The following is a 7,777-nucleotide window of genomic DNA, read 5'->3' as shown; positions in this document are numbered from 1 at the left end:
TACAGAACGCATGTTTATTCATCTGCTTCAAAATTATTGGCAAGCCTCCTTCCTGAACATCAAGGCAAAGCCAACCCCATCTCCTGCAGCCTCTGAGAGCTGCAAGTCAGCACAGTGAAACAGCCCAGTGCCTTTTATGAGATGTTGTGTACTTGACAGCCAAGTCAAATGCCAAGCTTGGGAGAGCAGTAATTCAATTCCTGCCTGAGTAATACACTGAATGTGTCATTGCTGTCCTCCAGAGAAACCTGTGACCTCTGTTGCCAGGGCCAGCTGGAAATAAAGAGTTTCCTCCTTGGAGATGATTTTTTCAGGGTAATATCAGCAGGGTCTGAGCCAACCCCCTCCAAAACTGAGGCTTTGGAACTGGGGAATAAATGAGGGGCCATATCTGCTCTATCTCCAGAAAGACAGGAGAACTATAGTTGTTATGACAACAGAAAGTCAAGAGAAAACTGAAAAAAAAAAAGTCATTTTGGAGCAAATCCAGAGGAGGCACCAAGATGATCAGCAGGATAGAGCTGAGAGATTTGCTTGGGATAATTTCGATGCACGCTTCTGTTTCACTCCAAGGAAAATTTGCAAACAAAATTACTTTTTTCACATCGGCATTTTTCACTTAAATGTGCTTTTCATATCATGATGGGTGGTACTGTATTTAATAAATTAGCTTATTTCTAGCAGGAATGTTTTATAAATTGAATTTTATTATAGTGCAAATGAAGAGTTGGGGTCCAAGCTTGTGTCAAGAGTTAGGCAATTTATTCCATGAAGATTCCCACTCTGCTTTTTTGGGATCAATGCAGGATTTCTCAAAGGGCAGTAAAATCTCCTGAGAGTGTGAGGAAAAGAGTTTCACTTCTGTCATTGAAGGAGTAAATGAACACAACCAAATGGCCTAAGATGGTGATGATTAAATTATTTTAAGGAAAAACTTTTAAGAATAAACTAAAGGATTGCCCAAGAGATTAAGGTGTCATGTGATGAAGTAGGATCAATTCATAGCCATATTTGTGAGTTTATTATTTACTTATTGCATTAAGTAAAATGAAACTGTGATTATTCAGCTTCCATCCATAAGGAAATTCCTCAAAACCTGGTACTTTGGGTGTTAATAATGTTGTTAGAACTTGATGTTAGATGGGTTTACAGACCCATCAGATTTCAAGTACTGCTCATATAAAATAAATTTAAAATACCCTGGGGTTTCTACATGCTGTAGAATATCAGCCCAAGGGGTACATCCACTCCTCCAGCTTCCAAGAGGTAAGAAACTGCTCAAGCTACAAATCCAACTAATCCATCCATGCTCTGTATCTCCAGCTTCAGGAATCTCCTACACCATCTGCACCTGATCATTGGAAGGACATTGCCCAGCTGAAATGGTGATTGGCAGTGGGAAACATCGATGTGCAGGCCCTTAATTTCACATCTCCTTCAACAGGCCCTCTGTCCTCTTACCTTTCAGATTTCCCAGGAGCTTTTCAAATGTGAAAAGGCAGAGGAGACCAAAACAAAACATGAGCAGATACCACTTGAAAAATACAATAGGCAAAGACATCATTCCTGCTGAAGGTGACAAAGAGCCATTGGAAAAATATCTTTTCCATGCTTCTGCCAGCCCTTCTCTGCTGTGATGCCTGGCACTGGTTTTAGGATAAATCTTCATTTAATCTGAACAGATGTGACTGATCTGCAGCTATCCCAATTCATGCCTGGCCACGTTTGGGATAAAGGAAGGCAGGATCACTCCTCAGCTGAACAGGATGAAGCCTCATTGGGATGAGACTGGCCTCACCCATCAGATTCTCTGGGATATAGATTGTAGGTTCTTTGTTTTTTAGAGCCAGCAATGCTTCTGTCATCAGCTTAACCCTTCTTGCCTTGTGTCTCCTTCCTGACTGTCCCTTTTGTCCCTGTCACCATTTCAGCAGGACCTCAGGGAAGATTTACACAGGAAAATTTGAATGGTGAAAAGGGGAGACATTATAAAGGAAAGCAAATTCTCTTATGATAGGGTTTAAAATAAATTAATTTACTGTTGGATACTGACATTTTCTCAGTTTCATCTAAATCAACAGTTCTTCAAAAACTGAATGGACATGGTGGTATTCAAATATTAGAACTGATAACCTTGGGGGTCTTTTTCATCCTGAATGATTCTATTATTCTATTGAATCCTAATTTCAGTGTGAATGCTATTTATATTTCTTGCTCTGGTGTTTTGTTGGTTTTTTGGTTTTTTTTTTTTGGAGGTGTCACTGTTTTATTCAGAAAAGTGCAAAAGGAGGGTTGGGCTTTCTTGCCCCTCCTAGATTGTGAATATCCTGCTGCTCCTGAAAGTGTGGTTGGGCTGCCTCTCTCCCATGCCTGGGAAGGGCAGGAGGAGCTGCTTGTGCTGGAGTCATGGAAAACAACAACTGTGTGCAGAGTGTTTCTGGTCCAGGCAAAAATCTGTCATTTTAGTGCACAATAAGAAAAGAAATCTGGATGTAACTGAGTTAAATTCTTGTAGTTTGAAATTGTGAAATGCCTGCATTTAGGTACAAGGTTTGTTCTCTCTTTTTTTTTATGGCAATGTTTTCTCTTAATTATCCTCCGTTTTCTAGTTGATGAAAAACAGACTAAGAATCAGCACTGATTGAAAAAGAAAAAGACTCTTGAGCAGAATTGATTTAAAGCTACTTTGCACTGTTAAAGCTCCTAAGAGCCACTTCAGGGTACAGGCAGCTTCTTAGGGACATTGGGTCTGTTTGGAGAGAGAGGGGAAATTCCACTTCTTTCTGAAATCAGGGAAAATTCAGCTGAGCTGAGTCTAAAGTCAGGCAATGATCAAATTCCCTTGCTTTTCTTCTGAAGGAAAAAACATGTTGAAAATCCCAAACAGTGGATATACTTAAATATCTCTCCAAATACTTTAAACAAATATAGATCAGGAATGAAAGGTCTGATGGCAGGAAATCTGTGTCATGACTGGACATGGCTGGGCAGTGCCCAGGCAGAAAGGGACCTGGGGGTGCTGGTGCACAGCCGGCTGAACATGAGCCAGCAGAGTGCCCAGGTGGGCAAGAAGGGCAATGGCTCCTGGCCTGGATCAGGGATGGTGGGGCCAGCAGGAGCAGGGAGGTCACTCTGCCCCTGTACCTGGCCCTGGTGAGGCCACACCTGGAGTGCTGTGTCCAGCTCTGGCCCCTCAGGGTGGGAAGGACCTTGAGAGGCTGGAGAGGGGCTGGGAACACAAACCCTGTGAGGAACCACTGAGGGAGCTGGGGGTGCTCAGCCTGGAGAAAAGGAGACTCAGGGGTGCCCTTATCACTCTGTACAGCTCCTGAAAGGTGCCTGTGCTCAGCTGGGGCTGGGCTCTTTCTCCAGGCAGCACTGACAGAACCAGAGGACACAGCCTCAAGCTGCATCCAAGGGAAATATAGGTTGGATATTAGGAATAAGTTTTTTACAGAAAGGGTGATAAAGTTCTGGAATGTTCTGCCCAGGGAGGTGGTGGAGTCACCATCCCTGGGTGTGTTTAACAAAGCCTGGATGTGGCACTGGGTGCCAGGGTTTAGTTCAGGTGTTGGGGCTGGGTTGGACCCGATGATCTTGGAGGTCTCTCCCAACCCAGAGATTCTGTGACCCTGTTGAAGTTCCAAGCATCTGGTGATTGTGCTGAGCCCCTGATTTTGTCTTTTATGAGGAAAGGCTGCGGGAGCTGGGGCTGCTGCAGCAGGGAGGGGACACCAGGTGCCACTGAGCTCCCTCAGCCTCAGCCAGTCTGGGACAAACACACCCAAACTAGCACCAAGCACAGAAACCAAAATGGGGCTGAGAATTAAATCAGCTGATGCTGCCCAAAAGCACAGCTGAAGCAGAAGGTGGCTAGAAACCACCAGGTCTGGTTTGGATAATTTGAGGTACTCCTGATGCTTTATTCCCTGCAGAGAGCTTTGCCATGTACCCAGTTTCAAACACAGGGATTTTGCTTTCACCTGTAAATTGTAGTGTAGGAAGACACAAGTTTATTTTTGCTCCAATTAAAGTTGGAGAATGGCAGTGCTGATGGTGGGGACTGAAGCTTTCCCCTGTTCCCATTAAGTTATTCCAGGTTTTTTATTTCTATTTTTAATGAGCTATTATAATGAGCTAAAACAAATGGCAATGCTTGCCAGAAGCTTTGCAGTGTACTTGGTAATGGGAGAATGAAAATATATTTGGAATTGTTTGTAGAAGTCTTTGGATTAAATGTGTTTATTTTTGAGTGACTTACCTCCCTGTCTGAATATTAACAGTACATTCACAAAACCCTGTTTCATTTGCCAATGGCCTAAGGAGCCAAATGATTTCCTGCTGCTGAGCAATTTTGTTGCTACAGTATTGATTTTACCAAGTTTTCTACATAACCATATGGTCAAGAAATTTGGAGGTGAGAGGCCATAAAATGGAACAAGTACCTCTGAGATTTTGGGTTTCGTTCTTCTCAGTTTTCAACCCCATGTTACATAATTAAAAATAATTATTTTATGAGCAGGTAGAAATGATAAATTATAGCAAATACTCACATTTGCTAGCAGATTACCTTCCCTTCTCCCCAGACAGTGCTTCCACAAGGTCACATCCAGAGCAGGAGAGTCCAGAAGGGACCAGGCAGGGGAAGCAAAGCCTGAGAGCTCCCAATGCCCTCAGCTGCAGCACCTCCACTGAGAATATTTTGTGCAGCCATCCCTCCACAAGCCCCTGGATTTGGGGCTTTGTACAAACTAGAATTTTTGTGTGAGACCTGTCTTTTTTATTTTGACTCTGAAAGGAATGAGGGACTTGTCTTTACAAACAATCTGTGGGTCTGCTGGTGAATAAAGCTAGAGCACTGAGAGATAAAAGAAACAGTGGGAAGGATTCCACTGATTGATAAATGGGATGAGAGATGTGTCTTTACAAACTGTAGGTCTGCTGATAAATAAAATTGGATTCTGAGAGATGAAAGAAACAATGAGAAGAACCATAAATTCCATAAAGAATTCCACTGAGTGACAGAAGGAAAAGACAAAGGGGGTGTTATACATTATAAGGGAGTCTTAGATTTTTCAGGGAATCTGTACCTCTCAAGTACCTCAGCCAATGGGATAAGGGAAATTAGGATAAAAAGGAGGCTGTGTCCTCCAAAAATATGAGAGACCCCAGGGGAATGCCCCATGGCTTTTCCCTTTATTCAAATAAATTACAGGGCTCCTCTGTCTCCTTTTTGGACATAAACCTCTGGTGTTTGTGGTTTAGTTTTCCTGACAAGTCCTTTGGTTAAAATGAAAACCTCTGTCACAGAATGCTGGAGAGAACTTCAGCACTGCATTTGGATCACTCCCAGAGGAGCAAACCATAAGAAAATGGTTTTATTAAAGAATCCAGCTTCTCTTCATTCATATTCCATTCCATGGTCATTTTCCTGTGGTAGAGACAGGAAAATTAGGGTTGTCTCAGCTGCTGGGCTGGCTGCTTCTAGAGCAGGCTTTAATTCTGTCTGGGTTTAGCTGGAGCCTCTCTAACTGGGCCAGGGAGCCACTGGCTTACCCCTGAGCAGGAGATTTGCTCTTTGAGATGATGCACCTGAGTCATTTTTCATCAGGGGAAGATCCAACCTCTCGTTGTGGTTGGGAGAATTTCCCAAGCAGCTGGACTGGGCTGTGCTCTGGTTGGAGAGCACTTAGGTGTGACTGAGGATCTGGAATAAAGGCTGCATGCAAAGAGAGGAACAACCTCCTGCCAGATGGGAGCACCATCCTGCCAGGCTGGGGGTGCAGTGTGAGAGAGAAAAAGCACCACTAGCAGTGTTTTTTCTCCCAAAACCAGGAGTTCCTTTCTTTGTGCTGTTGGCTGGCACTCAACCAGTGGCTGTGGGCACCTTCCATGACTGATGAAGTCAGAACAATATTTCTGACCTCCCCGGTGCCATTTCCACCCAAATGTGCTACTCCAAGACCTCGACACCCATCTGTTTGTGGTTTTTTTGTCACTTTTTGAATCATGATTTCACAGAACCATTAATGTTGGAAAAGACATCCAGGATCATCCAGGCCAACCTTGGACTGATTCCACCACGTCCATGATCCATTCTTAGTGCTCTTTCTTTCTCACACCTACCTTTTATTTTCACTTTGAACTTTTTCCTCTTTTTTTTTTAACATTTCCCCATCCTTTCTGGAGAAGGAAGACTGCCATCACCAAAAGCAGGTTTCTCCCAGGAGAAAGAGTCCTCCAGTCTCTGCAAACGCCCTCCAAAATGAGTCCCCACATTATACAGAGCACTGCATGTCGGATGATAGCAGAGATCTATAGAACAGATGAGAGCGAAATGATTTTGTTTCATTCCATTCTGAGCATGAATAGCATTGTCCCAATTTTTCATTCCTACAGCCTCTCACTCTGGGACTCTTCAGCAACTCTGTCAGAGTATGAGGAAGGCTCAGAAGTCCTTGTGAGTGTTTACCTTCCCAAACGTGGGTTACAAAAGCAGCCATTAGCTCTCCAGCCCTTTTTAAATCCGAGGGAACCGATACAATAGGGAACACTGATGGCAAAGAGGGGAAACCATGGCAGGGGGAGGGAAAAAAATAAAAACATCAGAAACGAGATGAAAAAGCGCAGCAGGTAAGAGTGAATTGTCAGTGCCTGACTCCTCGGGAGCAGCAGCAATTTATAAGGCGGTGACTCAGCCGGAGTCTGGAAGGAGGAGAGCGCAGCGCTGCCTCCCGGCTTTGATCCCTGCATCCCGGAGGGCTCGGATGCAGCAGGGACCGCTGAGTCACCGCGGGGCCGGGCACATCCCAGTTCTGCACCCCAGCAGCTCCACACCGCCGGGCCTTTCCCTATTTACCCCCCTAACACACACATGGCCAGCCCTGTTTCACTGCCTTCTCGGTGGTTTTGGTGCCTTTGCAGGTCTAATCTGCATTCCAGACATAAACGGGGCATTAGGGGAGGTGTGGAGAGCTCTGCCCGTGGTAATTGCAGAGCCAATTTTGGAATTGCACGAGGTTTACAAAGCTGGGAGAAGTTCCTGCAGCAGGGCTGAAATGAGGGGATCATAAGCACCCGTGCTGTATTGATTAATGCTCTCATGTGCAAGATAAAGCCAAGGATCCTGTACCTGCTGTACTGCTTTTATCTGCTGTGCCTAATTGGAGTTTTACCCTGGATTTTACGTATTCCATCAGTAATGAGTTAATTGTATATGCCAAATGGATAATGAAGTTATTAGCAGCGTGCCTGAAAACCACTGAGGAATTATCCAGGAGGCTGCTTTCTGCTCTGGGTCCTGGCTGGTTTGATGTTAAATTGATATTAATTTGAACACTGATGTCACTCTGTTGTATATTGTGTAAACACTCAGCTTTGCTCAGCTGTATTTTCCCTGTTCCTTGGCTCAATGTGCCTTTCTGTGGAGGAAGGGAAGGGGAAGCCTTGTTTGCCCACGAGGACCATGGCAGTGGGAGGGCCAGCTGCACATTTTAGCTTAGGTGCAACATTTCTGTTGGGGGAAAAAAAAAAATTCAAAAACACCAAGGTAAATCCCAAGGGAAGAGCTTTGCTGTAAAGCCTGTCAGTGCAATCTGCCAGAGAGCCCTGGGATTTGGGTTTGGAAAAATCCCATTGCAGTAATCCATTAATCCATGGAATTACCTGTAAGCTTTTCAATATGAGGAAGTCCTTCGATGAGATGCCAATTTTTTTTTTCTTTAAATTTGTATTTTACATTTATGGCTCCTCCTGGCGCTTGATTTTCTTTTATCCA

Source organism: Fringilla coelebs (assembly GCF_963513975.1).
Source record: "Fringilla coelebs genome assembly, chromosome: 8".
Taxonomy (NCBI): Eukaryota; Metazoa; Chordata; class Aves; order Passeriformes; family Fringillidae; genus Fringilla; species Fringilla coelebs.
The sequence above is the reverse complement of the archived record's forward strand: the minus strand, read 5'-3'. Positions refer to the sequence as shown.